This window comes from Phyllobates terribilis, unplaced genomic scaffold (genome assembly GCF_046119375.1).
Source record: "Phyllobates terribilis strain yellow unplaced genomic scaffold, ASM4611937v1 Scaffold_40__1_contigs__length_11209783, whole genome shotgun sequence".
Classification (NCBI taxonomy): Eukaryota; Metazoa; Chordata; class Amphibia; order Anura; family Dendrobatidae; genus Phyllobates; species Phyllobates terribilis.
In genome coordinates this window covers 9530992-9558469 of record NW_027362800.1, presented here as the reverse complement: position 1 = coordinate 9558469, position 27478 = coordinate 9530992, and the positions used below count along the sequence as shown (strand labels likewise).

The window sequence follows — 27478 nt, the reverse complement described above, 5'->3', positions numbered from 1 at the left end:
TTGGTTGATTAGTCTGTGGCATTCTTTTAAACTGTTGCTTATGGCGGTCTCTGTGAGCTTCTCATTGACATTCAGCCATCCAGGTATCCCGCCTGCAGTAGACGGAATGTGGCAATGGAACACTGGCTGCGCGTGTCATAATAGGCTCTGAGCCTTTATATACCTGCGCACAGCAGCAGCCACCTTCAGTCTGCTGCTGGACAGCCAGCAGCAGCAGCAGCAGGAGAGGTAATTAATCAGCAACCCTCCTGCTAAGGGTAGACAGCTGCTCGTTCCACCCCCCCCCCCGCCTTAATTGGTTCTCCTCCCTTCCAACGGTGTTGAGGCGGGTGGGAACAGCCGGGGGTTGAGGGTACTGTGCTAAAAGAGGTGGAGTTATGCAGATCTAAAACGCGTGGATTGCAGCAGCAGCAAGCCGAAAAGTGCAGGCATGTGAGGGATCTAGAGGTTGACAGCATGTCTTCTTAACGGGAGTCCAGGTGGCCATCTCCACAAATGGACTTTTCAGAATCCTTGGGTGGCACCGTAGTCGGAAACCAATTCTGGTTATCGCTTCTCGGCCTTTTGGCTAAGATCAAGTGTAGTATCTGTTCTTATCAGTTTAATATCTGATACGTCCCCTATCTGGGGACCATATATTAAATGGATTTTTAGAACAGGGAGATGGAAAAAGAGCTTGCTCTGTCCACTCCACGCATTGACCTGGTATTGCAGTATCTCCAGGACCGGTGCACCCCTTCTTTAATGCAGTTTCTAAAATCAGAAAGAATTGAATTCAATGCTTTTTGTTCATTTTGCTTGTTTGTCGGATTTTGGGATGGACTCTTTGGCTTTGCTTTTCTTCTCCTCATTGGATTTTTCATGTTAAAAGTTGCAGAAGCCAGATGACAAGCTCATTTTGGTTCAACTTCAGCAACTGTGCATTGCATTGCCATGTAATGTAATGTAATGCAATGCTATCTATCTAGCTCTCCCTCTATACTTCCTTTTGGATAAACAGACATATTAGGCAAGCATTTTGGAGCTTTCACCTAAATAACTACAGGTGGTGAGATAAGCTGCACAATATAATTGACCTTTCAGTATATTGTTGCACACACACCATCTATTTAGCAAATGCCCTTGTTATCAACAGCAGCCTTTTAAACTCACCTGAGCTAACAGGTATGTGAGCTGGTTACTCTGCTGCGCTTAAAATTTCTTTTTTGGTTTGCTACAATGCCTTTTCTGAAACGTTGTCTCCCTCTGCTGGAACACTGACTTTTTCATTTAATGCCTGCAGACTATAAAAGAGAAACCAACCCAAAAAGTTTGGTTGATTAGTCTGTGGCATTCTTTTAAACTGTTGCTTATGGCGGTCTCTGTGAGCTTCTCAGTGACATTCAGCCATCCAGGTATCCCGCCTGCAGTAGACGGAATGTGGCAATGGAACGCTGGCTGCGCGTGTCATAATAGGCTCTGAGCCTTTATATACCTGCGCACAGCAGCAGCCACCTTCAGTCTGCTGCTGGACAGCCAGCAGCAGCAGCAGCAGGAGAGGTAATTAATCAGCAACCCTCCTGCTAAGGGTAGACAGCTGCTCGTTCCAACCCCCCCCCCCCCGCCTTAATTGGTTCTCCTCCCTTCCAACGGTGTTGAGGCGGGTGGGAACAGCCGGGGGTTGAGGGTACTGTGCTAAAAGAGGTGGAGTTATGCAGATCTAAAACGCGTGGATTGCAGCAGCAGCAAGCCGAAAAGTGCAGGCATGTGAGGGATCTAGAGGTTGACAGCATGTCTTCTTAACGGGAGTCCAGGTGGCCATCTCCACAAATGGACTTTTCAGAATCCTTGGGTGGCACCGTAGTCAGAAACCAATTCTGGTTATCGCTTCTCGGCCTTTTGGCTAAGATCAAGTGTAGTATCTGTTCTTATCAGTTTAATATCTGATACGTCCCCTATCTGGGGACCATATATTAAATGGATTTTTAGAACAGGGAGATGGAAAAAGAGCTTGCTCTGTCCACTCCACGCATTGACCTGGTATTGCAGTATCTCCAGGACCGGTGCACCCCTTCTTTAATGCAGTTTCTAAAATCAGAAAGAATTGAATTCAATGCTTTTTGTTCATTTTGCTTGTTTGTCGGATTTTGGGATGGACTCTTTGGCTTTGCTTTTCTTCTCCTCATTGGATTTTTCATGTTAAAAGTTGCAGAAGCCAGATGACAATCTCATTTTGGTTCAACTTCAGCAACTGTGCATTGCATTGCCATGTAATGTAATGTAATGCAATGCTATCTATCTAGCTCTCCCTCTATACTTCCTTTTGGATAAACAGACATATTAGGCAAGCATTTTGGAGCTTTCACCTAAATAACTACAGGTGGTGAGATAAGCTGCACAATATAATTGACCTTTCAGTATATTGTTGCACACACACCATCTATTTAGCAAATGCCCTTGTTATCAACAGCAGCCTTTTAAACTCACCTGAGCTAACAGGTATGTGAGCTGGTTACTCTGCTGCGCTTAAAATTTCTTTTTTGGTTTGCTACAATGCCTTTTCTGAAACGTTGTCTCCCTCTGCTGGAACACTGACTTCTTTCATTTAATGCCTGCAGACTATAAAAGAGAAACCAACCCAAAAAGTTTGGTTGATTAGTCTGTGGCATTCTGTTAAACTGTTGCTTATGGCGGTCTCTGTGAGCTTCTCAGTGACATTCAGCCATCCAGGTATCCCGCCTGCAGTAGACGGAATGTGGCAATGGAACGCTGGCTGCGCGTGTCATAATAGGCTCTGAGCCTTTATATACCTGCGCACAGCAGCAGCCACCTTCAGTCTGCTGCTGGACAGCCAGCAGCAGCAGCAGCAGCAGGAGAGGTAATTAATCAGCAACCCTCCTGCTAAGGGTAGACAGCTGCTCGTTCCACCCCCCCCCCGCCTTAATTGGTTCTCCTCCCTTCCAACGGTGTTGAGGCGGGTGGGAACAGCCGGGGGTTGAGGGTACTGTGCTAAAAGAGGTGGAGTTATGCAGATCTAAAACGCGTGGATTGCAGCAGCAGCAAGCCGAAAAGTGCAGGCATGTGAGGGATCTAGAGGTTGACAGCATGTCTTCTTAACGGGAGTCCAGGTGGCCATCTCCACAAATGGACTTTTCAGAATCCTTGGGTGGCACCGTAGTCGGAAACCAATTCTGGTTATCGCTTCTCGGCCTTTTGGCTAAGATCAAGTGTAGTATCTGTTCTTATCAGTTTAATATCTGATACGTCCCCTATCTGGGGACCATATATTAAATGGATTTTTAGAACAGGGAGATGGAAAAAGAGCTTGCTCTGTCCACTCCACGCATTGACCTGGTATTGCAGTATCTCCAGGACCGGTGCACCCCTTCTTTAATGCAGTTTCTAAAATCAGAAAGAATTGAATTCAATGCTTTTTGTTCATTTTGCTTGTTTGTCGGATTTTGGGATGGACTCTTTGGCTTTGCTTTTCTTCTCCTCATTGGATTTTTCATGTTAAAAGTTGCAGAAGCCAGATGACAATCTCATTTTGGTTCAACTTCAGCAACTGTGCATTGCATTGCCATGTAATGTAATGTAATGCAATGCTATCTATCTAGCTCTCCCTCTATACTTCCTTTTGGATAAACAGACATATTAGGCAAGCATTTTGGAGCTTTCACCTAAATAACTACAGGTGGTGAGATAAGCTGCACAATATAATTGACCTTTCAGTATATTGTTGCACACACACCATCTATTTAGCAAATGCCCTTGTTATCAACAGCAGCCTTTTAAACTCACCTGAGCTAACAGGTATGTGAGCTGGTTACTCTGCTGCGCTTAAAATTTCTTTTTTGGTTTGCTACAATGCCTTTTCTGAAACGTTGTCTCCCTCTGCTGGAACACTGACTTCTTTCATTTAATGCCTGCAGACTATAAAAGAGAAACCAACCCAAAAAGTTTGGTTGATTAGTCTGTGGCATTCTTTTAAACTGTTGCTTATGGCGGTCTCTGTGAGCTTCTCAGTGACATTCAGCCATCCAGGTATCCCGCCTGCAGTAGACGGAATGTGGCAATGGAACGCTGGCTGCGCGTGTCATAATAGGCTCTGAGCCTTTATATACCTGCGCACAGCAGCAGCCACCTTCAGTCTGCTGCTGGACAGCCAGCAGCAGCAGCAGCAGCAGGAGAGGTAATTAATCAGCAACCCTCCTGCTAAGGGTAGACAGCTGCTCGTTCCACCCCCCCCCCGCCTTAATTGGTTCTCCTCCCTTCCAACGGTGTTGAGGCGGGTGGGAACAGCCGGGGGTTGAGGGTACTGTGCTAAAAGAGGTGGAGTTATGCAGATCTAAAACGCGTGGATTGCAGCAGCAGCAAGCCGAAAAGTGCAGGCATGTGAGGGATCTAGAGGTTGACAGCATGTCTTCTTAACGGGAGTCCAGGTGGCCATCTCCACAAATGGACTTTTCAGAATCCTTGGGTGGCACCGTAGTCGGAAACCAATTCTGGTTATCGCTTCTCGGCCTTTTGGCTAAGATCAAGTGTAGTATCTGTTCTTATCAGTTTAATATCTGATACGTCCCCTATCTGGGGACCATATATTAAATGGATTTTTAGAACAGGGAGATGGAAAAAGAGCTTGCTCTGTCCACTCCACGCATTGACCTGGTATTGCAGTATCTCCAGGACCGGTGCACCCCTTCTTTAATGCAGTTTCTAGAATCAGAAAGAATTGAATTCAATGCTTTTTGTTCATTTTGCTTGTTTGTCGGATTTTGGGATGGACTCTTTGGCTTTGCTTTTCTTCTCCTCATTGGATTTTTCATGTTAAAAGTTGCAGAAGCCAGATGACAAGCTCATTTTGGTTCAACTTCAGCAACTGTGCATTGCATTGCCATGTAATGTAATGTAATGCAATGCTATCTATCTAGCTCTCCCTCTATACTTCCTTTTGGATAAACAGACATATTAGGCAAGCATTTTGGAGCTTTCACCTAAATAACTACAGGTGGTGAGATAAGCTGCACAATATAATTGACCTTTCAGTATATTGTTGCACACACACCATCTATTTAGCAAATGCCCTTGTTATCAACAGCAGCCTTTTAAACTCACCTGAGCTAACAGGTATGTGAGCTGGTTACTCTGCTGCGCTTAAAATTTCTTTTTTGGTTTGCTACAATGCCTTTTCTGAAACGTTGTCTCCCTCTGCTGGAACACTGACTTCTTTCATTTAATGCCTGCAGACTATAAAAGAGAAACCAACCCAAAAAGTTTGGTTGATTAGTCTGTGGCATTCTTTTAAACTGTTGCTTATGGCGGTCTCTGTGAGCTTCTCAGTGACATTCAGCCATCCAGGTATCCCGCCTGCAGTAGACGGAATGTGGCAATGGAACGCTGGCTGCGCGTGTCATAATAGGCTCTGAGCCTTTATATACCTGCGCACAGCAGCAGCCACCTTCAGTCTGCTGCTGGACAGCCAGCAGCAGCAGCAGCAGGAGAGGTAATTAATCAGCAACCCTCCTGCTAAGGGTAGACAGCTGCTCGTTCCACCCCCCCCCGCCTTAATTGGTTCTCCTCCCTTCCAACGGTGTTGAGGCGGGTGGGAACAGTCGGGGGTTGAGGGTACTGTGCTAAAAGAGGTGGAGTTATGCAGATCTAAAACGCGTGGATTGCAGCAGCAGCAAGCCGAAAAGTGCAGGCATGTGAGGGATCTAGAGGTTGACAGCATGTCTTCTTAACGGGAGTCCAGGTGGCCATCTCCACAAATGGACTTTTCAGAATCCTTGGGTGGCACCGTAGTCGGAAACCAATTCTGGTTATCGCTTCTCGGCCTTTTGGCTAAGATCAAGTGTAGTATCTGTTCTTATCAGTTTAATATCTGATACGTCCCCTATCTGGGGACCATATATTAAATGGATTTTTAGAACAGGGAGATGGAAAAAGAGCTTGCTCTGTCCACTCCACGCATTGACCTGGTATTGCAGTATCTCCAGGACCGGTGCACCCCTTCTTTAATGCAGTTTCTAAAATCAGAAAGAATTGAATTCAATGCTTTTTGTTCATTTTGCTTGTTTGTCGGATTTTGGGATGGACTCTTTGGCTTTGCTTTTCTTCTCCTCATTGGATTTTTCATGTTAAAAGTTGCAGAAGCCAGATGACAAGCTCATTTTGGTTCAACTTCAGCAACTGTGCATTGCATTGCCATGTAATGTAATGTAATGCAATGCTATCTATCTAGCTCTCCCTCTATACTTCCTTTTGGATAAACAGACATATTAGGCAAGCATTTTGGAGCTTTCACCTAAATAACTACAGGTGGTGAGATAAGCTGCACAATATAATTGACCTTTCAGTATATTGTTGCACACACACCATCTATTTAGCAAATGCCCTTGTTATCAACAGCAGCCTTTTAAACTCACCTGAGCTAACAGGTATGTGAGCTGGTTACTCTGCTGCGCTTAAAATTTCTTTTTTGGTTTGCTACAATGCCTTTTCTGAAACGTTGTCTCCCTCTGCTGGAACACTGACTTCTTTCATTTAATGCCTGCAGACTATAAAAGAGAAACCAACCCAAAAAGTTTGGTTGATTAGTCTGTGGCATTCTTTTAAACTGTTGCTTATGGCGGTCTCTGTGAGCTTCTCAGTGACATTCAGCCATCCAGGTATCCCGCCTGCAGTAGACGGAATGTGGCAATGGAACGCTGGCTGCGCGTGTCATAATAGGCTCTGAGCCTTTATATACCTGCGCACAGCAGCAGCCACCTTCAGTCTGCTGCTGGACAGCCAGCAGCAGCAGCAGCAGGAGAGGTAATTAATCAGCAACCCTCCTGCTAAGGGTAGACAGCTGCTCGTTCCACCCCCCCCCCGCCTTAATTGGTTCTCCTCCCTTCCAACGGTGTTGAGGCGGGTGGGAACAGCCGGGGGTTGAGGGTACTGTGCTAAAAGAGGTGGAGTTATGCAGATCTAAAACGCGTGGATTGCAGCAGCAGCAAGCCGAAAAGTGCAGGCATGTGAGGGATCTAGAGGTTGACAGCATGTCTTCTTAACGGGAGTCCAGGTGGCCATCTCCACAAATGGACTTTTCAGAATCCTTGGGTGGCACCGTAGTCGGAAACCAATTCTGGTTATCGCTTCTCGGCCTTTTGGCTAAGATCAAGTGTAGTATCTGTTCTTATCAGTTTAATATCTGATACGTCCCCTATCTGGGGACCATATATTAAATGGATTTTTAGAACAGGGAGATGGAAAAAGAGCTTGCTCTGTCCACTCCACGCATTGACCTGGTATTGCAGTATCTCCAGGACCGGTGCACCCCTTCTTTAATGCAGTATCTAAAATCAGAAAGAATTGAATTCAATGCTTTTTGTTCATTTTGCTTGTTTGTCGGATTTTGGGATGGACTCTTTGGCTTTGCTTTTCTTCTCCTCATTGGATTTTTCATGTTAAAAGTTGCAGAAGCCAGATGACAAGCTCATTTTGGTTCAACTTCAGCAACTGTGCATTGCATTGCCATGTAATGTAATGTAATGCAATGCTATCTATCTAGCTCTCCCTCTATACTTCCTTTTGGATAAACAGACATATTAGGCAAGCATTTTGGAGCTTTCACCTAAATAACTACAGGTGGTGAGATAAGCTGCACAATATAATTGACCTTTCAGTATATTGTTGCACACACACCATCTATTTAGCAAATGCCCTTGTTATCAACAGCAGCCTTTTAAACTCACCTGAGCTAACAGGTATGTGAGCTGGTTACTCTGCTGCGCTTAAAATTTCTTTTTTGGTTTGCTACAATGCCTTTTCTGAAACGTTGTCTCCCTCTGCTGGAACACTGACTTCTTTCATTTAATGCCTGCAGACTATAAAAGAGAAACCAACCCAAAAAGTTTGGTTGATTAGTCTGTGGCATTCTTTTAAACTGTTGCTTATGGCGGTCTCTGTGAGCTTCTCAGTGACATTCAGCCATCCAGGTATCCCGCCTGCAGTAGACGGAATGTGGCAATGGAACGCTGGCTGCGCGTGTCATAATAGGCTCTGAGCCTTTATATACCTGCGCACAGCAGCAGCCACCTTCAGTCTGCTGCTGGACAGCCAGCAGCAGCAGCAGGAGAGGTAATTAATCAGCAACCCTCCTGCTAAGGGTAGACAGCTGCTCGTTCCACCCCCCCCCCCCCCCCGCCTTAATTGGTTCTCCTCCCTTCCAACGGTGTTGAGGCGGGTGGGAACAGCCGGGGGTTGAGGGTACTGTGCTAAAAGAGGTGGAGTTATGCAGATCTAAAACGCGTGGATTGCAGCAGCAGCAAGCCGAAAAGTGCAGGCATGTGAGGGATCTAGAGGTTGACAGCATGTCTTCTTAACGGGAGTCCAGGTGGCCATCTCCACAAATGGACTTTTCAGAATCCTTGGGTGGCACCGTAGTCGGAAACCAATTCTGGTTATCGCTTCTCGGCCTTTTGGCTAAGATCAAGTGTAGTATCTGTTCTTATCAGTTTAATATCTGATACGTCCCCTATCTGGGGACCATATATTAAATGGATTTTTAGAACAGGGAGATGGAAAAAGAGCTTGCTCTGTCCACTCCACGCATTGACCTGGTATTGCAGTATCTCCAGGACCGGTGCACCCCTTCTTTAATGCAGTTTCTAAAATCAGAAAGAATTGAATTCAATGCTTTTTGTTCATTTTGCTTGTTTGTCGGATTTTGGGATGGACTCTTTGGCTTTGCTTTTCTTCTCCTCATTGGATTTTTCATGTTAAAAGTTGCAGAAGCCAGATGACAAGCTCATTTTGGTTCAACTTCAGCAACTGTGCATTGCATTGCCATGTAATGTAATGTAATGCAATGCTATCTATCTAGCTCTCCCTCTATACTTCCTTTTGGATAAACAGACATATTAGGCAAGCATTTTGGAGCTTTCACCTAAATAACTACAGGTGGTGAGATAAGCTGCACAATATAATTGACCTTTCAGTATATTGTTGCACACACACCATCTATTTAGCAAATGCCCTTGTTATCAACAGCAGCCTTTTAAACTCACCTGAGCTAACAGGTATGTGAGCTGGTTACTCTGCTGCGCTTAAAATTTCTTTTTTGGTTTGCTACAATGCCTTTTCTGAAACGTTGTCTCCCTCTGCTGGAACACTGACTTCTTTCATTTAATGCCTGCAGACTATAAAAGAGAAACCAACCCAAAAAGTTTGGTTGATTAGTCTGTGGCATTCTTTTAAACTGTTGCTTATGGCGGTCTCTGTGAGCTTCTCAGTGACATTCAGCCATCCAGGTATCCCGCCTGCAGTAGACGGAATGTGGCAATGGAACGCTGGCTGCGCGTGTCATAATAGGCTCTGAGCCTTTATATACCTGCGCACAGCAGCAGCCACCTTCAGTCTGCTGCTGGACAGCCAGCAGCAGCAGCAGCAGGAGAGGTAATTAATCAGCAACCCTCCTGCTAAGGGTAGACAGCTGCTCGTTCCACCCCCCCCCCCCCGCCTTAATTGGTTCTCCTCCCTTCCAACGGTGTTGAGGCGGGTGGGAACAGCCGGGGGTTGAGGGTACTGTGCTAAAAGAGGTGGAGTTATGCAGATCTAAAACGCGTGGATTGCAGCAGCAGCAAGCCGAAAAGTGCAGGCATGTGAGGGATCTAGAGGTTGACAGCATGTCTTCTTAACGGGAGTCCAGGTGGCCATCTCCACAAATGGACTTTTCAGAATCCTTGGGTGGCACCGTAGTCGGAAACCAATTCTGGTTATCGCTTCTCGGCCTTTTGGCTAAGATCAAGTGTAGTATCTGTTCTTATCAGTTTAATATCTGATACGTCCCCTATCTGGGGACCATATATTAAATGGATTTTTAGAACAGGGAGATGGAAAAAGAGCTTGCTCTGTCCACTCCACGCATTGACCTGGTATTGCAGTATCTCCAGGACCGGTGCACCCCTTCTTTAATGCAGTTTCTAAAATCAGAAAGAATTGAATTCAATGCTTTTTGTTCATTTTGCTTGTTTGTCGGATTTTGGGATGGACTCTTTGGCTTTGCTTTTCTTCTCCTCATTGGATTTTTCATGTTAAAAGTTGCAGAAGCCAGATGACAAGCTCATTTTGGTTCAACTTCAGCAACTGTGCATTGCATTGCCATGTAATGTAATGTAATGCAATGCTATCTATCTAGCTCTCCCTCTATACTTCCTTTTGGATAAACAGACATATTAGGCAAGCATTTTGGAGCTTTCACCTAAATAACTACAGGTGGTGAGATAAGCTGCACAATATAATTGACCTTTCAGTATATTGTTGCACACACACCATCTATTTAGCAAATGCCCTTGTTATCAACAGCAGCCTTTTAAACTCACCTGAGCTAACAGGTATGTGAGCTGGTTACTCTGCTGCGCTTAAAATTTCTTTTTTGGTTTGCTACAATGCCTTTTCTGAAACGTTGTCTCCCTCTGCTGGAACACTGACTTCTTTCATTTAATGCCTGCAGACTATAAAAGAGAAACCAACCCAAAAAGTTTGGTTGATTAGTCTGTGGCATTCTTTTAAACTGTTGCTTATGGCGGTCTCTGTGAGCTTCTCAGTGACATTCAGCCATCCAGGTATCCCGCCTGCAGTAGACGGAATGTGGCAATGGAACGCTGGCTGCGCGTGTCATAATAGGCTCTGAGCCTTTATATACCTGCGCACAGCAGCAGCCACCTTCAGTCTGCTGCTGGACAGCCAGCAGCAGCAGCAGCAGGAGAGGTAATTAATCAGCAACTCTCCTGCTAAGGGTAGACAGCTGCTCGTTCCACCCCCCCCCCGCCTTAATTGGTTCTCCTCCCTTCCAACGGTGTTGAGGCGGGTGGGAACAGTCGGGGGTTGAGGGTACTGTGCTAAAAGAGGTGGAGTTATGCAGATCTAAAACGCGTGGATTGCAGCAGCAGCAAGCCGAAAAGTGCAGGCATGTGAGGGATCTAGAGGTTGACAGCATGTCTTCTTAACGGGAGTCCAGGTGGCCATCTCCACAAATGGACTTTTCAGAATCCTTGGGTGGCACCGTAGTCGGAAACCAATTCTGGTTATCGCTTCTCGGCCTTTTGGCTAAGATCAAGTGTAGTATCTGTTCTTATCAGTTTAATATCTGATACGTCCCCTATCTGGGGACCATATATTAAATGGATTTTTAGAACAGGGAGATGGAAAAAGAGCTTGCTCTGTCCACTCCACGCATTGACCTGGTATTGCAGTATCTCCAGGACCGGTGCACCCCTTCTTTAATGCAGTTTCTAAAATCAGAAAGAATTGAATTCAATGCTTTTTGTTCATTTTGCTTGTTTGTCGGATTTTGGGATGGACTCTTTGGCTTTGCTTTTCTTCTCCTCATTGGATTTTTCATGTTAAAAGTTGCAGAAGCCAGATGACAAGCTCATTTTGGTTCAACTTCAGCAACTGTGCATTGCATTGCCATGTAATGTAATGTAATGCAATGCTATCTATCTAGCTCTCCCTCTATACTTCCTTTTGGATAAACAGACATATTAGGCAAGCATTTTGGAGCTTTCACCTAAATAACTACAGGTGGTGAGATAAGCTGCACAATATAATTGACCTTTCAGTATATTGTTGCACACACACCATCTATTTAGCAAATGCCCTTGTTATCAACAGCAGCCTTTTAAACTCACCTGAGCTAACAGGTATGTGAGCTGGTTACTCTGCTGCGCTTAAAATTTCTTTTTTGGTTTGCTACAATGCCTTTTCTGAAACGTTGTCTCCCTCTGCTGGAACACTGACTTCTTTCATTTAATGCCTGCAGACTATAAAAGAGAAACCAACCCAAAAAGTTTGGTTGATTAGTCTGTGGCATTCTTTTAAACTGTTGCTTATGGCGGTCTCTGTGAGCTTCTCAGTGACATTCAGCCATCCAGGTATCCCGCCTGCAGTAGACGGAATGTGGCAATGGAACGCTGGCTGCGCGTGTCATAATAGGCTCTGAGCCTTTATATACCTGCGCACAGCAGCAGCCACCTTCAGTCTGCTGCTGGACAGCCAGCAGCAGCAGCAGCAGGAGAGGTAATTAATCAGCAACCCTCCTGCTAAGGGTAGACAGCTGCTCGTTCCACCCCCCCCCCGCCTTAATTGGTTCTCCTCCCTTCCAACGGTGTTGAGGCGGGTGGGAACAGCCGGGGGTTGAGGGTACTGTGCTAAAAGAGGTGGAGTTATGCAGATCTAAAACGCGTGGATTGCAGCAGCAGCAAGCCGAAAAGTGCAGGCATGTGAGGGATCTAGAGGTTGACAGCATGTCTTCTTAACGGGAGTCCAGGTGGCCATCTCCACAAATGGACTTTTCAGAATCCTTGGGTGGCACCGTAGTCGGAAACCAATTCTGGTTATCGCTTCTCGGCCTTTTGGCTAAGATCAAGTGTAGTATCTGTTCTTATCAGTTTAATATCTGATACGTCCCCTATCTGGGGACCATATATTAAATGGATTTTTAGAACAGGGAGATGGAAAAAGAGCTTGCTCTGTCCACTCCACGCATTGACCTGGTATTGCAGTATCTCCAGGACCGGTGCACCCCTTCTTTAATGCAGTTTCTAAAATCAGAAAGAATTGAATTCAATGCTTTTTGTTCATTTTGCTTGTTTGTCGGATTTTGGGATGGACTCTTTGGCTTTGCTTTTCTTCTCCTCATTGGATTTTTCATGTTAAAAGTTGCAGAAGCCAGATGACAAGCTCATTTTGGTTCAACTTCAGCAACTGTGCATTGCATTGCCATGTAATGTAATGTAATGCAATGCTATCTATCTAGCTCTCCCTCTATACTTCCTTTTGGATAAACAGACATATTAGGCAAGCATTTTGGAGCTTTCACCTAAATAACTACAGGTGGTGAGATAAGCTGCACAATATAATTGACCTTTCAGTATATTGTTGCACACACACCATCTATTTAGCAAATGCCCTTGTTATCAACAGCAGCCTTTTAAACTCACCTGAGCTAACAGGTATGTGAGCTGGTTACTCTGCTGCGCTTAAAATTTCTTTTTTGGTTTGCTACAATGCCTTTTCTGAAACGTTGTCTCCCTCTGCTGGAACACTGACTTCTTTCATTTAATGCCTGCAGACTATAAAAGAGAAACCAACCCAAAAAGTTTGGTTGATTAGTCTGTGGCATTCTTTTAAACTGTTGCTTATGGCGGTCTCTGTGAGCTTCTCAGTGACATTCAGCCATCCAGGTATCCCGCCTGCAGTAGACGGAATGTGGCAATGGAACGCTGGCTGCGCGTGTCATAATAGGCTCTGAGCCTTTATATACCTGCGCACAGCAGCAGCCACCTTCAGTCTGCTGCTGGACAGCCAGCAGCAGCAGCAGCAGGAGAGGTAATTAATCAGCAACCCTCCTGCTAAGGGTAGACAGCTGCTCGTTCCACCCCCCCCCCCCGCCTTAATTGGTTCTCCTCCCTTCCAACGGTGTTGAGGCGGGTGGGAACAGCCGGGGGTTGAGGGTACTGTGCTAAAAGAGGTGGAGTTATGCAGATCTAAAACGCGTGGATTGCAGCAGCAGCAAGCCGAAAAGTGCAGGCATGTGAGAGATCTAGAGGTTGACAGCATGTCTTCTTAACGGGAGTCCAGGTGGCCATCTCCACAAATGGACTTTTCAGAATCCTTGGGTGGCACCGTAGTCGGAAACCAATTCTGGTTATCGCTTCTCGGCCTTTTGGCTAAGATCAAGTGTAGTATCTGTTCTTATCAGTTTAATATCTGATACGTCCCCTATCTGGGGACCATATATTAAATGGATTTTTAGAACAGGGAGATGGAAAAAGAGCTTGCTCTGTCCACTCCACGCATTGACCTGGTATTGCAGTATCTCCAGGACCGGTGCACCCCTTCTTTAATGCAGTTTCTAAAATCAGAAAGAATTGAATTCAATGCTTTTTGTTCATTTTGCTTGTTTGTCGGATTTTGGGATGGACTCTTTGGCTTTGCTTTTCTTCTCCTCATTGGATTTTTCATGTTAAAAGTTGCAGAAGCCAGATGACAAGCTCATTTTGGTTCAACTTCAGCAACTGTGCATTGCATTGCCATGTAATGTAATGTAATGCAATGCTATCTATCTAGCTCTCCCTCTATACTTCCTTTTGGATAAACAGACATATTAGGCAAGCATTTTGGAGCTTTCACCTAAATAACTACAGGTGGTGAGATAAGCTGCACAATATAATTGACCTTTCAGTATATTGTTGCACACACACCATCTATTTAGCAAATGCCCTTGTTATCAACAGCAGCCTTTTAAACTCACCTGAGCTAACAGGTATGTGAGCTGGTTACTCTGCTGCGCTTAAAATTTCTTTTTTGGTTTGCTACAATGCCTTTTCTGAAACGTTGTCTCCCTCTGCTGGAACACTGACTTCTTTCATTTAATGCCTGCAGACTATAAAAGAGAAACCAACCCAAAAAGTTTGGTTGATTAGTCTGTGGCATTCTTTTAAACTGTTGCTTATGGCGGTCTCTGTGAGCTTCTCAGTGACATTCAGCCATCCAGGTATCCCGCCTGCAGTAGACGGAATGTGGCAATGGAACGCTGGCTGCGCGTGTCATAATAGGCTCTGAGCCTTTATATACCTGCGCACAGCAGCAGCCACCTTCAGTCTGCTGCTGGACAGCCAGCAGCAGCAGCAGCAGGAGAGGTAATTAATCAGCAACCCTCCTGCTAAGGGTAGACAGCTGCTCGTTCCACCCCCCCCCCCGCCTTAATTGGTTCTCCTCCCTTCCAACGGTGTTGAGGCGGGTGGGAACAGTCGGGGGTTGAGGGTACTGTGCTAAAAGAGGTGGAGTTATGCAGATCTAAAACGCGTGGATTGCAGCAGCAGCAAGCCGAAAAGTGCAGGCATGTGAGGGATCTAGAGGTTGACAGCATGTCTTCTTAACGGGAGTCCAGGTGGCCATCTCCACAAATGGACTTTTCAGAATCCTTGGGTGGCACCGTAGTCGGAAACCAATTCTGGTTATCGCTTCTCGGCCTTTTGGCTAAGATCAAGTGTAGTATCTGTTCTTATCAGTTTAATATCTGATACGTCCCCTATCTGGGGACCATATATTAAATGGATTTTTAGAACAGGGAGATGGAAAAAGAGCTTGCTCTGTCCACTCCACGCATTGACCTGGTATTGCAGTATCTCCAGGACCGGTGCACCCCTTCTTTAATGCAGTTTCTAAAATCAGAAAGAATTGAATTCAATGCTTTTTGTTCATTTTGCTTGTTTGTCGGATTTTGGGATGGACTCTTTGGCCTTGCTTTTCTTCTCCTCATTGGATTTTTCATGTTAAAAGTTGCAGAAGCCAGATGACAAGCTCATTTTGGTTCAACTTCAGCAACTGTGCATTGCATTGCCATGTAATGTAATGTAATGCAATGCTATCTATCTAGCTCTCCCTCTATACTTCCTTTTGGATAAACAGACATATTAGGCAAGCATTTTGGAGCTTTCACCTAAATAACTACAGGTGGTGAGATAAGCTGCACAATATAATTGACCTTTCAGTATATTGTTGCACACACACCATCTATTTAGCAAATGCCCTTGTTATCAACAGCAGCCTTTTAAACTCACCTGAGCTAACAGGTATGTGAGCTGGTTACTCTGCTGCGCTTAAAATTTCTTTTTTGGTTTGCTACAATGCCTTTTCTGAAACGTTGTCTCCCTCTGCTGGAACACTGACTTCTTTCATTTAATGCCTGCAGACTATAAAAGAGAAACCAACCCAAAAAGTTTGGTTGATTAGTCTGTGGCATTCTTTTAAACTGTTGCTTATGGCGGTCTCTGTGAGCTTCTCAGTGACATTCAGCCATCCAGGTATCCCGCCTGCAGTAGACGGAATGTGGCAATGGAACGCTGGCTGCGCGTGTCATAATAGGCTCTGAGCCTTTATATACCTGCGCACAGCAGCAGCCACCTTCAGTCTGCTGCTGGACAGCCAGCAGCAGCAGCAGCAGGAGAGGTAATTAATCAGCAACCCTCCTGCTAAGGGTAGACAGCTGCTCGTTCCACCCCCCCCCCCGCCTTAATTGGTTCTCCTCCCTTCCAACGGTGTTGAGGCGGGTGGGAACAGCCGGGGGTTGAGGGTACTGTGCTAAAAGAGGTGGAGTTATGCAGATCTAAAACGCGTGGATTGCAGCAGCAGCAAGCCGAAAAGTGCAGGCATGTGAGGGATCTAGAGGTTGACAGCATGTCTTCTTAACGGGAGTCCAGGTGGCCATCTCCACAAATGGACATTTCAGAATCCTTGGGTGGCACCGTAGTCGGAAACCAATTCTGGTTATCGCTTCTCGGCCTTTTGGCTAAGATCAAGTGTAGTATCTGTTCTTATCAGTTTAATATCTGATACGTCCCCTATCTGGGGACCATATATTAAATGGATTTTTAGAACAGGGAGATGGAAAAAGAGCTTGCTCTGTCCACTCCACGCATTGACCTGGTATTGCAGTATCTCCAGGACCGGTGCACCCCTTCTTTAATGCAGTTTCTAAAATCAGAAAGAATTGAATTCAATGCTTTTTGTTCATTTTGCTTGTTTGTCGGATTTTGGGATGGACTCTTTGGCTTTGCTTTTCTTCTCCTCATTGGATTTTTCATGTTAAAAGTTGCAGAAGCCAGATGACAAGCTCATTTTGGTTCAACTTCAGCAACTGTGCATTGCATTGCCATGTAATGTAATGTAATGCAATGCTATCTATCTAGCTCTCCCTCTATACTTCCTTTTGGATAAACAGACATATTAGGCAAGCATTTTGGAGCTTTCACCTAAATAACTACAGGTGGTGAGATAAGCTGCACAATATAATTGACCTTTCAGTATATTGTTGCACACACACCATCTATTTAGCAAATGCCCTTGTTATCAACAGCAGCCTTTTAAACTCACCTGAGCTAACAGGTATGTGAGCTGGTTACTCTGCTGCGCTTAAAATTTCTTTTTTGGTTTGCTACAATGCCTTTTCTGAAACGTTGTCTCCCTCTGCTGGAACACTGACTTCTTTCATTTAATGCCTGCAGACTATAAAAGAGAAACCAACCCAAAAAGTTTGGTTGATTAGTCTGTGGCATTCTTTTAAACTGTTGCTTATGGCGGTCTCTGTGAGCTTCTCAGTGACATTCAGCCATCCAGGTATCCCGCCTGCAGTAGACGGAATGTGGCAATGGAACGCTGGCTGCGCGTGTCATAATAGGCTCTGAGCCTTTATATACCTGCGCACAGCAGCAGCCACCTTCAGTCTGCTGCTGGACAGCCAGCAGCAGCAGCAGCAGGAGAGGTAATTAATCAGCAACCCTCCTGCTAAGGGTAGACAGCGGCTCGTTCCACCCCCCCCCCGCCTTAATTGGTTCTCCTCCCTTCCAACGGTGTTGAGGCGGGTGGGAACAGCCGGGGGTTGAGGGTACTGTGCTAAAAGAGGTGGAGTTATGCAGATCTAAAACGCGTGGATTGCAGCAGCAGCAAGCCGAAAAGTGCAGGCATGTGAGGGATCTAGAGGTTGACAGCATGTCTTCTTAACGGGAGTCCAGGTGGCCATCTCCACAAATGGACATTTCAGAATCCTTGGGTGGCACCGTAGTCGGAAACCAATTCTGGTTATCGCTTCTCGGCCTTTTGGCTAAGATCAAGTGTAGTATCTGTTCTTATCAGTTTAATATCTGATACGTCCCCTATCTGGGGACCATATATTAAATGGATTTTTAGAACAGGGAGATGGAAAAAGAGCTTGCTCTGTCCACTCCACGCATTGACCTGGTATTGCAGTATCTCCAGGACCGGTGCACCCCTTCTTTAATGCAGTTTCTAAAATCAGAAAGAATTGAATTCAATGCTTTTTGTTCATTTTGCTTGTTTGTCGGATTTTGGGATGGACTCTTTGGCTTTGCTTTTCTTCTCCTCATTGGATTTTTCATGTTAAAAGTTGCAGAAGCCAGATGACAAGCTCATTTTGGTTCAACTTCAGCAACTGTGCATTGCATTGCCATGTAATGTAATGTAATGCAATGCTATCTATCTAGCTCTCCCTCTATACTTCCTTTTGGATAAACAGACATATTAGGCAAGCATTTTGGAGCTTTAACCTAAATAACTACAGGTGGTGAGATAAGCTGCACAATATAATTGACCTTTCAGTATATTGTTGCACACACACCATCTATTTAGCAAATGCCCTTGTTATCAACAGCAGCCTTTTAAACTCACCTGAGCTAACAGGTATGTGAGCTGGTTACTCTGCTGCGCTTAAAATTTCTTTTTTGGTTTGCTACAATGCCTTTTCTGAAACGTTGTCTCCCTCTGCTGGAACACTGACTTCTTTCATTTAATGCCTGCAGACTATAAAAGAGAAACCAACCCAAAAAGTTTGGTTGATTAGTCTGTGGCATTCTTTTAAACTGTTGCTTATGGCGGTCTCTGTGAGCTTCTCAGTGACATTCAGCCATCCAGGTATCCCGCCTGCAGTAGACGGAATGTGGCAATGGAACGCTGGCTGCGCGTGTCATAATAGGCTCTGAGCCTTTATATACCTGCGCACAGCAGCAGCCACCTTCAGTCTGCTGCTGGACAGCCAGCAGCAGCAGCAGCAGGAGAGGTAATTAATCAGCAACCCTCCTGCTAAGGGTAGACAGCTGCTCGTTCCACCCCCCCCCCGCCTTAATTGGTTCTCCTCCCTTCCAACGGTGTTGAGGCGGGTGGGAACAGCCGGGGGTTGAGGGTACTGTGCTAAAAGAGGTGGAGTTATGCAGATCTAAAACGCGTGGATTGCAGCAGCAGCAAGCCGAAAAGTGCAGGCATGTGAGGGATCTAGAGGTTGACAGCATGTCTTCTTAACGGGAGTCCAGGTGGCTATCTCCACAAATGGACTTTTCAGAATCCTTGGGTGGCACCGTAGTCGGAAACCAATTCTGGTTATCGCTTCTCGGCCTTTTGGCTAAGATCAAGTGTAGTATCTGTTCTTATCAGTTTAATATCTGATACGTCCCTTATCTGGGGACCATATATTAAATGGATTTTTAGAACAGGGAGATGGAAAAAGAGCTTGCTCTGTCCACTCCACGCATTGACCTGGTATTGCAGTATCTCCAGGACCGGTGCACCCCTTCTTTAATGCAGTTTCTAAAATCAGAAAGAATTGAATTCAATGCTTTTTGTTCATTTTGCTTGTTTGTCGGATTTTGGGATGGACTCTTTGGCTTTGCTTTTCTTCTCCTCATTGGATTTTTCATGTTAAAAGTTGCAGAAGCCAGATGACAAGCTCATTTTGGTTCAACTTCAGCAACTGTGCATTGCATTGCCATGTAATGTAATGTAATGCAATGCTATCTATCTAGCTCTCCCTCTATACTTCCTTTTGGATAAACAGACATATTAGGCAAGCATTTTGGAGCTTTCACCTAAATAACTACAGGTGGTGAGATAAGCTGCACAATATAATTGACCTTTCAGTATATTGTTGCACACACACCATCTATTTAGCAAATGCCCTTGTTATCAACAGCAGCCTTTTAAACTCACCTGAGCTAACAGGTATGTGAGCTGGTTACTCTGCTGCGCTTAAAATTTCTTTTTTGGTTTGCTACAATGCCTTTTCTGAAACGTTGTCTCCCTCTGCTGGAACACTGACTTCTTTCATTTAATGCCTGCAGACTATAAAAGAGAAACCAACCCAAAAAGTTTGGTTGATTAGTCTGTGGCATTCTTTTAAACTGTTGCTTATGGCGGTCTCTGTGAGCTTCTCAGTGACATTCAGCCATCCAGGTATCCCGCCTGCAGTAGACGGAATGTGGCAATGGAACGCTGGCTGCGCGTGTCATAATAGGCTCTGAGCCTTTATATACCTGCGCACAGCAGCAGCCACCTTCAGTCTGCTGCTGGACAGCCAGCAGCAGCAGCAGCAGGAGAGGTAATTAATCAGCAACCCTCCTGCTAAGGGTAGACAGCTGCTCGTTCCACCCCCCCCCCCCGCCTTAATTGGTTCTCCTCCCTTCCAACGGTGTTGAGGCGGGTGGGAACAGCCGGGGGTTGAGGGTACTGTGCTAAAAGAGGTGGAGTTATGCAGATCTAAAACGCGTGGATTGCAGCAGCAGCAAGCCGAAAAGTGCAGGCATGTGAGGGATCTAGAGGTTGACAGCATGTCTTCTTAACGGGAGTCCAGGTGGCCATCTCCACAAATGGACATTTCAGAATCCTTGGGTGGCACCGTAGTCGGAAACCAATTCTGGTTATCGCTTCTCGGCCTTTTGGCTAAGATCAAGTGTAGTATCTGTTCTTATCAGTTTAATATCTGATACGTCCCCTATCTGGGGACCATATATTAAATGGATTTTTAGAACAGGGAGATGGAAAAAGAGCTTGCTCTGTCCACTCCACGCATTGACCTGGTATTGCAGTATCTCCAGGACCGGTGCACCCCTTCTTTAATGCAGTTTCTAAAATCAGAAAGAATTGAATTCAATGCTTTTTGTTCATTTTGCTTGTTTGTCGGATTTTGGGATGGACTCTTTGGTAGTGTTGAGCCACCCCCGTAGTGTTCGGGTTCGGTTCGGTTCGTCGAACACCGGGATGTTCGAGGAACTGTTCGTCGAACTGTTCGTCGAACACCTTAGAACACCGTCGAACACCGTTAAAACCAATGGCAGGCAAACAAAAACACATAGAAACACATAGAAAACACCTGCAAAGGTGTCCAAAAGCTGACAAACTGCTCAGAAGACACTCTCTTTAAAAAAGCCGGCCGGCAAATTCAGCAGCGGCATACACCGGTACCCGACAATTTAGACAAGAAGGAATAGAGCATCACACATAGATTAGATAGATAGAAACATGTCAGTCACACATATAAGAAGCACAGTGACAGTGTTGGTTACTGCACTTGTCATGTAGTGTAAAGGATTTATTAAAAAAAATATTAGTGTTTTCATGCACCGTCTCTTTAAAAAAGCCGGCCGGCAATTCAGCATCTGTACCCGACAATTTAGAACAGAAAGAATAGAGCTTCACACATAGATTAGATAGATAGAAACATGTCAGTCACATATATAATAAGTACAGTGACAGTGTTGCTTACTGTACTTGTCATTTAGTGTAAAGGATTTATTTAAAAAAATAATAGTGTTTTCATGCACTGTCTCTTTAAAAAAGCCGGCCGGCAATTCAGCAGCGGTACCCGACAATTTATAACAGACAGAATAGAGCATCACACATAGATTAGATAGATAGAAACATGTCAGTCACATATATATGAAGTACAGTGATAGTGTTGGTTACTGTACTTGTCATTTAGTATTAAAATAAAGGATTTATTATTAAAAAAATTGGCGTGGGGTTCCCCTTAATTTTAGGCTCTAGCGGAGGTTAAGCAGACGGCTGGGGCAGATGTTTGAAGCCTGGGAAGGGGGTAATACCCACGGAGCTTCCCAGGCTACTAATATCAGCCCCCAGCTGAATACATAGCCTTTACTAGCTATTAAAATGGGGGACCCCCCAAAAAAAATGACGTGGGGTCCCCCCTAATTTAATAGCTAGCAAAGGCTAGGCAGACAGCTGGGGGCTGATATTAATAGCCCAGGAAGGGAGCCATGAATATTGGCCCCCTCCCAGGCTAGAAACACCAGCCGTCAGCCGCCCCAGAAATGGCGCATTCATAGGATGCGCCAATTCTGGCACTTAGCCTCGCTCTTCCACGCTGCCCTGGTGCGGTGGCAGGGGGTAATAGGGTTGGGGTTGATGTCAGCTTATAATGCCAGCTGACATCAAGCCCAGGTTAGTAATGGAGAGGCGTCTATAAGACACCCCCATTACTAACCCCATAGTCAAAGTTAAAAAAAACCCAAACAACCAGAATAAAGTCCTTTAATTGAAATAAAGACACAATCCTTTATTGTTCTAAATTAAACCATACTTACCATCACGCCCATTCCAGCTGAAGCCAACGATCTCCTGCAATAAAAGAAAAATAATAAAGCAACCTCATCCTTACCTTTCCATGGTTCCCACGACAGCTTCAGCTCTGCTACATCGAGATGACAGGCTGGATCGCAGCAGAACGCTGCCATCCAGCCTGTCATCCCGCAGACACTGAGAAGCGCAGGCTTGCTTGCGCTGCTCAGCGTCTCTCTGTGACGACATCCAGATGAGCCGAGTTCATGTCCAATGAACTCGGCTCACCTCATGCACGTCACTGACAGCGTGGGAAAATTCTCACGCTGAAGCGCTGATTGCAGGAGAATTTTCCCACGCTGTCAGTGACGTGCAGGAGGTGAGCTGAGTTCATTGGACATGAGCTCACCTCATGCACATCACTGACAGCGTGGGAGAATTCTCCTGCACTCAGCACTTCAGCGTGAGAATTTTCCCACGCTGTCAGTGACGTGCATGAGGTGAGCCGAGTTCATTGGACATGACCTCGGCTCATCTGGATGCCGTCACAGAGAGACAGTGAGGAGCGCAAGCATGCCTGCGCTTCCCAGTGTCTGCGGGATGACAGACTGGATGGCAGCGTTCTGCTGCGGTCCAGCCAGTCATCTCGATGTAGCAGAGCTGAAGCTGTCGTGGGAACCATGGAAAGGTAAGGATGAGGTTGGTTTATTATTTTTCTTTTATTGCAGGAGATCGTTGGCTTCAGCTGGAATGGGTGTGATGGTAAGTATGGTTTAATTTAGAACAATAAAGAATTGTGTCTTTATTTCAATTAAAGGACTTTATTCTGGGTGTTGTGTTTTTTTTAAATACTTTACTAGAAATTCATGGCGGTCATGTCTAATACTGGCGTGACCCCATGAATTTTGGGCTTGGGGCCAGCTGATAATACCAAGCTGGCCCTAACCCCTTTATTACCCAGTGAGCCACCGCACCAGGGCCCTGGATGAGTTGGGTACAGCGCCAGAAGATGGCGCTTCTATGAACGCGCCATTTTCCGGGGTGGCTGCGGACTGCAATTTGTAGCGGGGGGGGGCCCAGAAAGCTTGGGCCTCCCTGCGCTGCAGATTCCAGCCCCCAGCTGCCTAGTTGTACCTGGCTGGACACAAAAATAGGGCGAAGCCCCACGTACTTTTTTTTTAATTATTTCATGAACTTCATGAAATAATTAAGAAAAAAAGGCCTTCCCTATATTGTTGTGTCCGGCCAGGTACAAATAGGCAGCTGGTGGTTGGGGGCAGCCCGTTCCTGCCTGCTGTACCTGGCTGGACACAAATATAGTGCGAAGCCCCACATCAATTTTTTTTAATTATTTCATGAAATTCATGAAATAATTAAGAAAAAAAGGGCTTCCCTATATTGTTGTGTCCGGCCAGGTACAAATAGGCAGCTGGTGGATGGGGGCAGCCCGTTCCTGCCTGCTGTACCTGGCTGGACACAAATATAGTGCGAAGCCCCACTTCAATTTTTTTAAATTATTTCAGGAAATTCATGAAATAATTTTAAAAAAATTGACGTGGGGCTTCGCACTATATTTGTGTCCAGCCAGGTACAGCAGGCAGGAACGGGCTGCCCCCAACCACCAGCTGCCTATTTGTACCTGGCCGGACACAACAATATAGGGAAGCCCTTTTTTTCTTAATTATTTCATGAAATAATTTAAAGAAAATTGACGTGGGGCTTCGCCCTGTTTTTGTGTCCAGCCAGGTACAACTAGGCAGCTGGGGGCTGGAATCCGCAGCGCAGGGAGGCCCAAGCTTTCTGGGCCACCCCCGCTGCAAATTGCAGTCCGCAGCCACCCCGGAAAATGGCGCGTTCATAGAAGCGCCATCTTCTGGCGCTGTACCCAACTCATCCAGGGCCCTGATGCGGTGGCTCACTGGGTAATAAAGGGGTTAGGGCCAGCTTGGCATTATCAGCTGGCCCTAAGCCCGAAATTCATGGGGTCACGCCAATATTAGACATGACCACCATGAATTTCTAGTAAAGTATTTAAAAAAAACACAACACCCAGAAAAAAGTCCTTTAATTGAAATAAACACACAATTCTTTATTGTTCTAAATTAAACCATACTTACCATCACGCCCATTCCAGCTGAAGCCAACGATCTCCTGAAATAAAAGAAAAATAATAAAGCAACATCATCCTTACCTTTCCATGGTTCCCATGACAGCTTCAGCTCTGCTACATCGAGATGACAGGCTGGACCGCAGCAGAACGCTGCCATCCAGCCTGTCATCTCGCAGACACTGAGAAGCGCAGGCTTGCTTGCGCTCCACAGTGTCTCTCTGTGAGGGCATCCAGATGAGCCGAGTTAATGTCCAATGAACTCGGCTCACCTCATGCACGTCACTGACAGCGTGGGAAAATTCTCCTGCACTCAGCGCTTCAGCGTGGGAGAATTCTCACACTGAAGCGCTGAGTGCAGGAGAATTCTCCCACGCTGTCAGTGACGTGCAGGAGGTGAGCTGAGTTCATTGGACATGAGCTCACCTTATGCACGTCACTGACAGCGTGGGAAAATTCTCCTGCACTCAGCGCTTCAGCGGGAGAATTCTCACGCTGAAGCGCTGAGTGCAGGAGAATTCTCCCACGCTGTCAGTGACGTGCAGGAGGTGAGCTGAGTTCATTGGACATGAGCTCACCTTATGCACGTCACTGACAGCGTGGGAGAATTCTCCTGCACTCACCGCTTCAGCGTGAGAATTTTCCCACGCTGTCAGTGACGTGCATGAGGTGAGCCGAGTTCATTGGACATGAACTCGGCTCATCTGGATGTCGTCACAGAGAGACGCTGAGCAGCGCAAGCATGCCTGCGCTTCTCAGTGTCTGCGGGATGACAGGCTGGATGGCAGCGTTCTGCTGCGGTCCAGCCTGTCATCTCGATGTAGCAGAGCTGAAGCTGTCGTGGGAACCATGGAAAGGTAAGGATGAGGTTGCTTTATTATTTTTCTTTTGTTGCAGGAGATCGTTGGCTTCAGCTGGAATGGGCGTGACGGTAAGTATGGTTTAATTTAGAACAATAAAGGATTGTGTCTTTATTTCAATTAAAGGACTTTATTCTGGGTGTTTGTGTTTTTTTTAACTTTGACTATGGGGTTAGTAATGGGGGTGTCTTATAGACGCCTCTCCATTACTAACCTGGGCTTGATGTCAGCTGGCATTATAAGCTGACATCAACCCCAACCCTATTACCCCCTGCCACCGCACCAGGGCAGCGTGGAAGAGCGAGGCTAAGTGCCAGAATTGGCGCATCCTATGAATGCGCCATTTCTGGGGCGGCTGACGGCTGGTGTTTCTAGCCTGGGAGGGGGCCAATATTCATGGCTCCCTTCCTGGGCTATTAATATCAGCCCCCAGCTGTCTGCCTAGCCTTTGCTAGCTATTAAATTAGGGGGGACCCCACGTCATTTTTTTGGGGGGGTCCCCCATTTTAATAGCTAGTAAAGGCTATGTATTCAGCTGGGGGCTGATATTAGTAGCCTGGGAAGCTCCGTGGGTATTACCCCCTTCCCAGGCTTCAAACATCTGCCCCAGCCGTCTGCTTAACCTCCGCTAGAGCCTAAAATTAAGGGGAACCCCACGCCAATTTTTTTAATAATAAATCCTTTATTTTAATACTAAATGACAAGTACAGTAACCAACACTATCACTGTACTTCATATATATATGACTGACATGTTTCTATCTATCTAATCTATGTGTGAAGCTCTATTCTGTCTGTTATAAATTGTCGGGTACCGCTGCTGAATTGCCGGCCGGCTTTTTTAAAGAGACGGTGCATGAAAACACTAATATTTTTTTTGATAAATCCTTTACACTAAATGACAAGTACAGTAAGCAACACTGTCACTGTACTTCATATATATGTGACTGACATGTTTCTATCTATCTAATCTATGTGTGATACTCTATTCTTTCGGTTCTAAATTGTCGGGTACCGGTGTATGCCGCTGCTGAATTGCCGGCTTTTCATGTTTCACTGTTGGCACTGTTCCCATCGATTTGGGCAATCACTGTAATGCCACAACCACCATGGCTGTGGCATTACAGTGAGTGGCAGACAATCCCTGCATAATTGGTGCTCTAAATAGCGCCAGACATGCAGGACACGCTTTTGGTGCACGAACAGTTATCGAACATAACCTCGAACAGCCGAATTTTTTGCAAATCGTTCGGGTTCGTCGAACAACTCGAACACTGCCCAAAACAGCTCGAATTTGAGATTGGCGAACAGTTCTAGTCGAACACCGCTCATCTCTACTCTTTGGCTTTGCTTTTCTTCTCCTCATTGGATTTTTCATGTTAAAAGTTGCAGAAGCCAGATGACAAGCTCATTTTGGTTCAACTTCAGCAACTGTGCATTGCATTGCCATGTAATGTAATGTAATGCAATGCTATCTATCTAGCTCTCCCTCTATACTTCCTTTTGGATAAACAGACATATTAGGCAAGCATTTTGGAGCTTTCACCTAAATAACTACAGGTGGTGAGATAAGCTGCACAATATAATTGACCTTTCAGTATATTGTTGCACACACACCATCTATTTAGCAAATGCCCTTGTTATCAACAGCAGCCTTTTAAACTCACCTGAGCTAACAGGTATGTGAGCTGGTTACTCTGCTGCGCTTAAAATTTCTTTTTTGGTTTGCTACAATGCCTTTTCTGAAACGTTGTCTCCCTCTGCTGGAACACTGACTTCTTTCATTTAATGCCTGCAGACTATAAAAGAGAAACCAACCCAAAAAGTTTGGTTGATTAGTCTGTGGCATTCTTTTAAACTGTTGCTTATGGCGGTCTCTGTGAGCTTCTCAGTGACATTCAGCCATCCAGGTATCCCGCCTGCAGTAGACGGAATGTGGCAATGGAACGCTGGCTGCGCGTGTCATAATAGGCTCTGAGCCTTTATATACCTGCGCACAGCAGCAGCCACCTTCAGTCTGCTGCTGGACAGCCAGCAGCAGCAGCAGCAGGAGAGGTAATTAATCAGCAACCCTCCTGCTAAGGGTAGACAGCTGCTCGTTCCACCCCCCCCCCGCCTTAATTGGTTCTCCTCCCTTCCAACGGTGTTGAGGCGGGTGGGAACAGCCGGGGGTTGAGGGTACTGTGCTAAAAGAGGTGGAGTTATGCAGATCTAAAACGCGTGGATTGCAGCAGCAGCAAGCCGAAAAGTGCAGGCATGTGAGGGATCTAGAGGTTGACAGCATGTCTTCTTAACGGGAGTCCAGGTGGCCATCTCCACAAATGGACTTTTCAGAATCCTTGGGTGGCACCGTAGTCGGAAACCAATTCTGGTTATCGCTTCTCGGCCTTTTGGCTAAGATCAAGTGTAGTATCTGTTCTTATCAGTTTAATATCTGATACGTCCCCTATCTGGGGACCATATATTAAATGGATTTTTAGAACAGGGAGATGGAAAAAGAGCTTGCTCTGTCCACTCCACGCATTGACCTGGTATTGCAGTATCTCCAGGACCGGTGCACCCCTTCTTTAATGCAGTTTCTAAAATCAGAAAGAATTGAATTCAATGCTTTTTGTTCATTTTGC

At 45.7% G+C, this 27478-nt stretch overlaps 17 non-coding genes across 17 annotated transcripts; all 17 read left to right on the top strand.

The window, feature by feature from the left end:
- The first annotated feature begins 548 nt into the window (after window positions 1-548).
- On the top strand, window positions 549-739 carry LOC141190242 (U2 spliceosomal RNA). Its single transcript, XR_012264271.1, has one exon. It is a non-coding gene; the product is annotated as a U2 spliceosomal RNA (small nuclear RNA).
- Window positions 740-1862: 1123 nt separating this feature from the next.
- LOC141190241 (U2 spliceosomal RNA) lies at window positions 1863-2053 on the top strand. The gene has a single exon (XR_012264270.1). It is a non-coding gene; the product is annotated as a U2 spliceosomal RNA (small nuclear RNA).
- Window positions 2054-3176: 1123 nt separating this feature from the next.
- On the top strand, window positions 3177-3367 carry LOC141190240 (U2 spliceosomal RNA). The gene has a single exon (XR_012264269.1). It is a non-coding gene; the product is annotated as a U2 spliceosomal RNA (small nuclear RNA).
- A 1123-nt stretch (window positions 3368-4490) lies between these two features.
- On the top strand, window positions 4491-4681 carry LOC141190238 (U2 spliceosomal RNA). The gene has a single exon (XR_012264267.1). It is a non-coding gene; the product is annotated as a U2 spliceosomal RNA (small nuclear RNA).
- Window positions 4682-5800: 1119 nt separating this feature from the next.
- Window positions 5801-5991, top strand: LOC141190237 (U2 spliceosomal RNA). The gene has a single exon (XR_012264266.1). It is a non-coding gene; the product is annotated as a U2 spliceosomal RNA (small nuclear RNA).
- Window positions 5992-7111: 1120 nt separating this feature from the next.
- On the top strand, window positions 7112-7302 carry LOC141190236 (U2 spliceosomal RNA). The gene has a single exon (XR_012264265.1). It is a non-coding gene; the product is annotated as a U2 spliceosomal RNA (small nuclear RNA).
- Window positions 7303-8425: 1123 nt separating this feature from the next.
- LOC141190235 (U2 spliceosomal RNA) lies at window positions 8426-8616 on the top strand. Its single transcript, XR_012264264.1, has one exon. It is a non-coding gene; the product is annotated as a U2 spliceosomal RNA (small nuclear RNA).
- A 1123-nt stretch (window positions 8617-9739) lies between these two features.
- On the top strand, window positions 9740-9930 carry LOC141190234 (U2 spliceosomal RNA). Its single transcript, XR_012264263.1, has one exon. It is a non-coding gene; the product is annotated as a U2 spliceosomal RNA (small nuclear RNA).
- A 1120-nt stretch (window positions 9931-11050) lies between these two features.
- LOC141190233 (U2 spliceosomal RNA) lies at window positions 11051-11241 on the top strand. Its single transcript, XR_012264262.1, has one exon. It is a non-coding gene; the product is annotated as a U2 spliceosomal RNA (small nuclear RNA).
- Window positions 11242-12361: 1120 nt separating this feature from the next.
- LOC141190232 (U2 spliceosomal RNA) lies at window positions 12362-12552 on the top strand. Its single transcript, XR_012264261.1, has one exon. It is a non-coding gene; the product is annotated as a U2 spliceosomal RNA (small nuclear RNA).
- Window positions 12553-13674: 1122 nt separating this feature from the next.
- On the top strand, window positions 13675-13865 carry LOC141190231 (U2 spliceosomal RNA). The gene has a single exon (XR_012264260.1). It is a non-coding gene; the product is annotated as a U2 spliceosomal RNA (small nuclear RNA).
- A 1121-nt stretch (window positions 13866-14986) lies between these two features.
- On the top strand, window positions 14987-15177 carry LOC141190230 (U2 spliceosomal RNA). Its single transcript, XR_012264259.1, has one exon. It is a non-coding gene; the product is annotated as a U2 spliceosomal RNA (small nuclear RNA).
- Window positions 15178-16298: 1121 nt separating this feature from the next.
- Window positions 16299-16489, top strand: LOC141190229 (U2 spliceosomal RNA). Its single transcript, XR_012264258.1, has one exon. It is a non-coding gene; the product is annotated as a U2 spliceosomal RNA (small nuclear RNA).
- A 1120-nt stretch (window positions 16490-17609) lies between these two features.
- On the top strand, window positions 17610-17800 carry LOC141190227 (U2 spliceosomal RNA). Its single transcript, XR_012264256.1, has one exon. It is a non-coding gene; the product is annotated as a U2 spliceosomal RNA (small nuclear RNA).
- A 1120-nt stretch (window positions 17801-18920) lies between these two features.
- LOC141184474 (U2 spliceosomal RNA) lies at window positions 18921-19111 on the top strand. The gene has a single exon (XR_012259225.1). It is a non-coding gene; the product is annotated as a U2 spliceosomal RNA (small nuclear RNA).
- Window positions 19112-20233: 1122 nt separating this feature from the next.
- LOC141190226 (U2 spliceosomal RNA) lies at window positions 20234-20424 on the top strand. The gene has a single exon (XR_012264255.1). It is a non-coding gene; the product is annotated as a U2 spliceosomal RNA (small nuclear RNA).
- Window positions 20425-27228: 6804 nt separating this feature from the next.
- LOC141190225 (U2 spliceosomal RNA) lies at window positions 27229-27419 on the top strand. Its single transcript, XR_012264254.1, has one exon. It is a non-coding gene; the product is annotated as a U2 spliceosomal RNA (small nuclear RNA).
- Window positions 27420-27478: the final 59 nt, after the last annotated feature.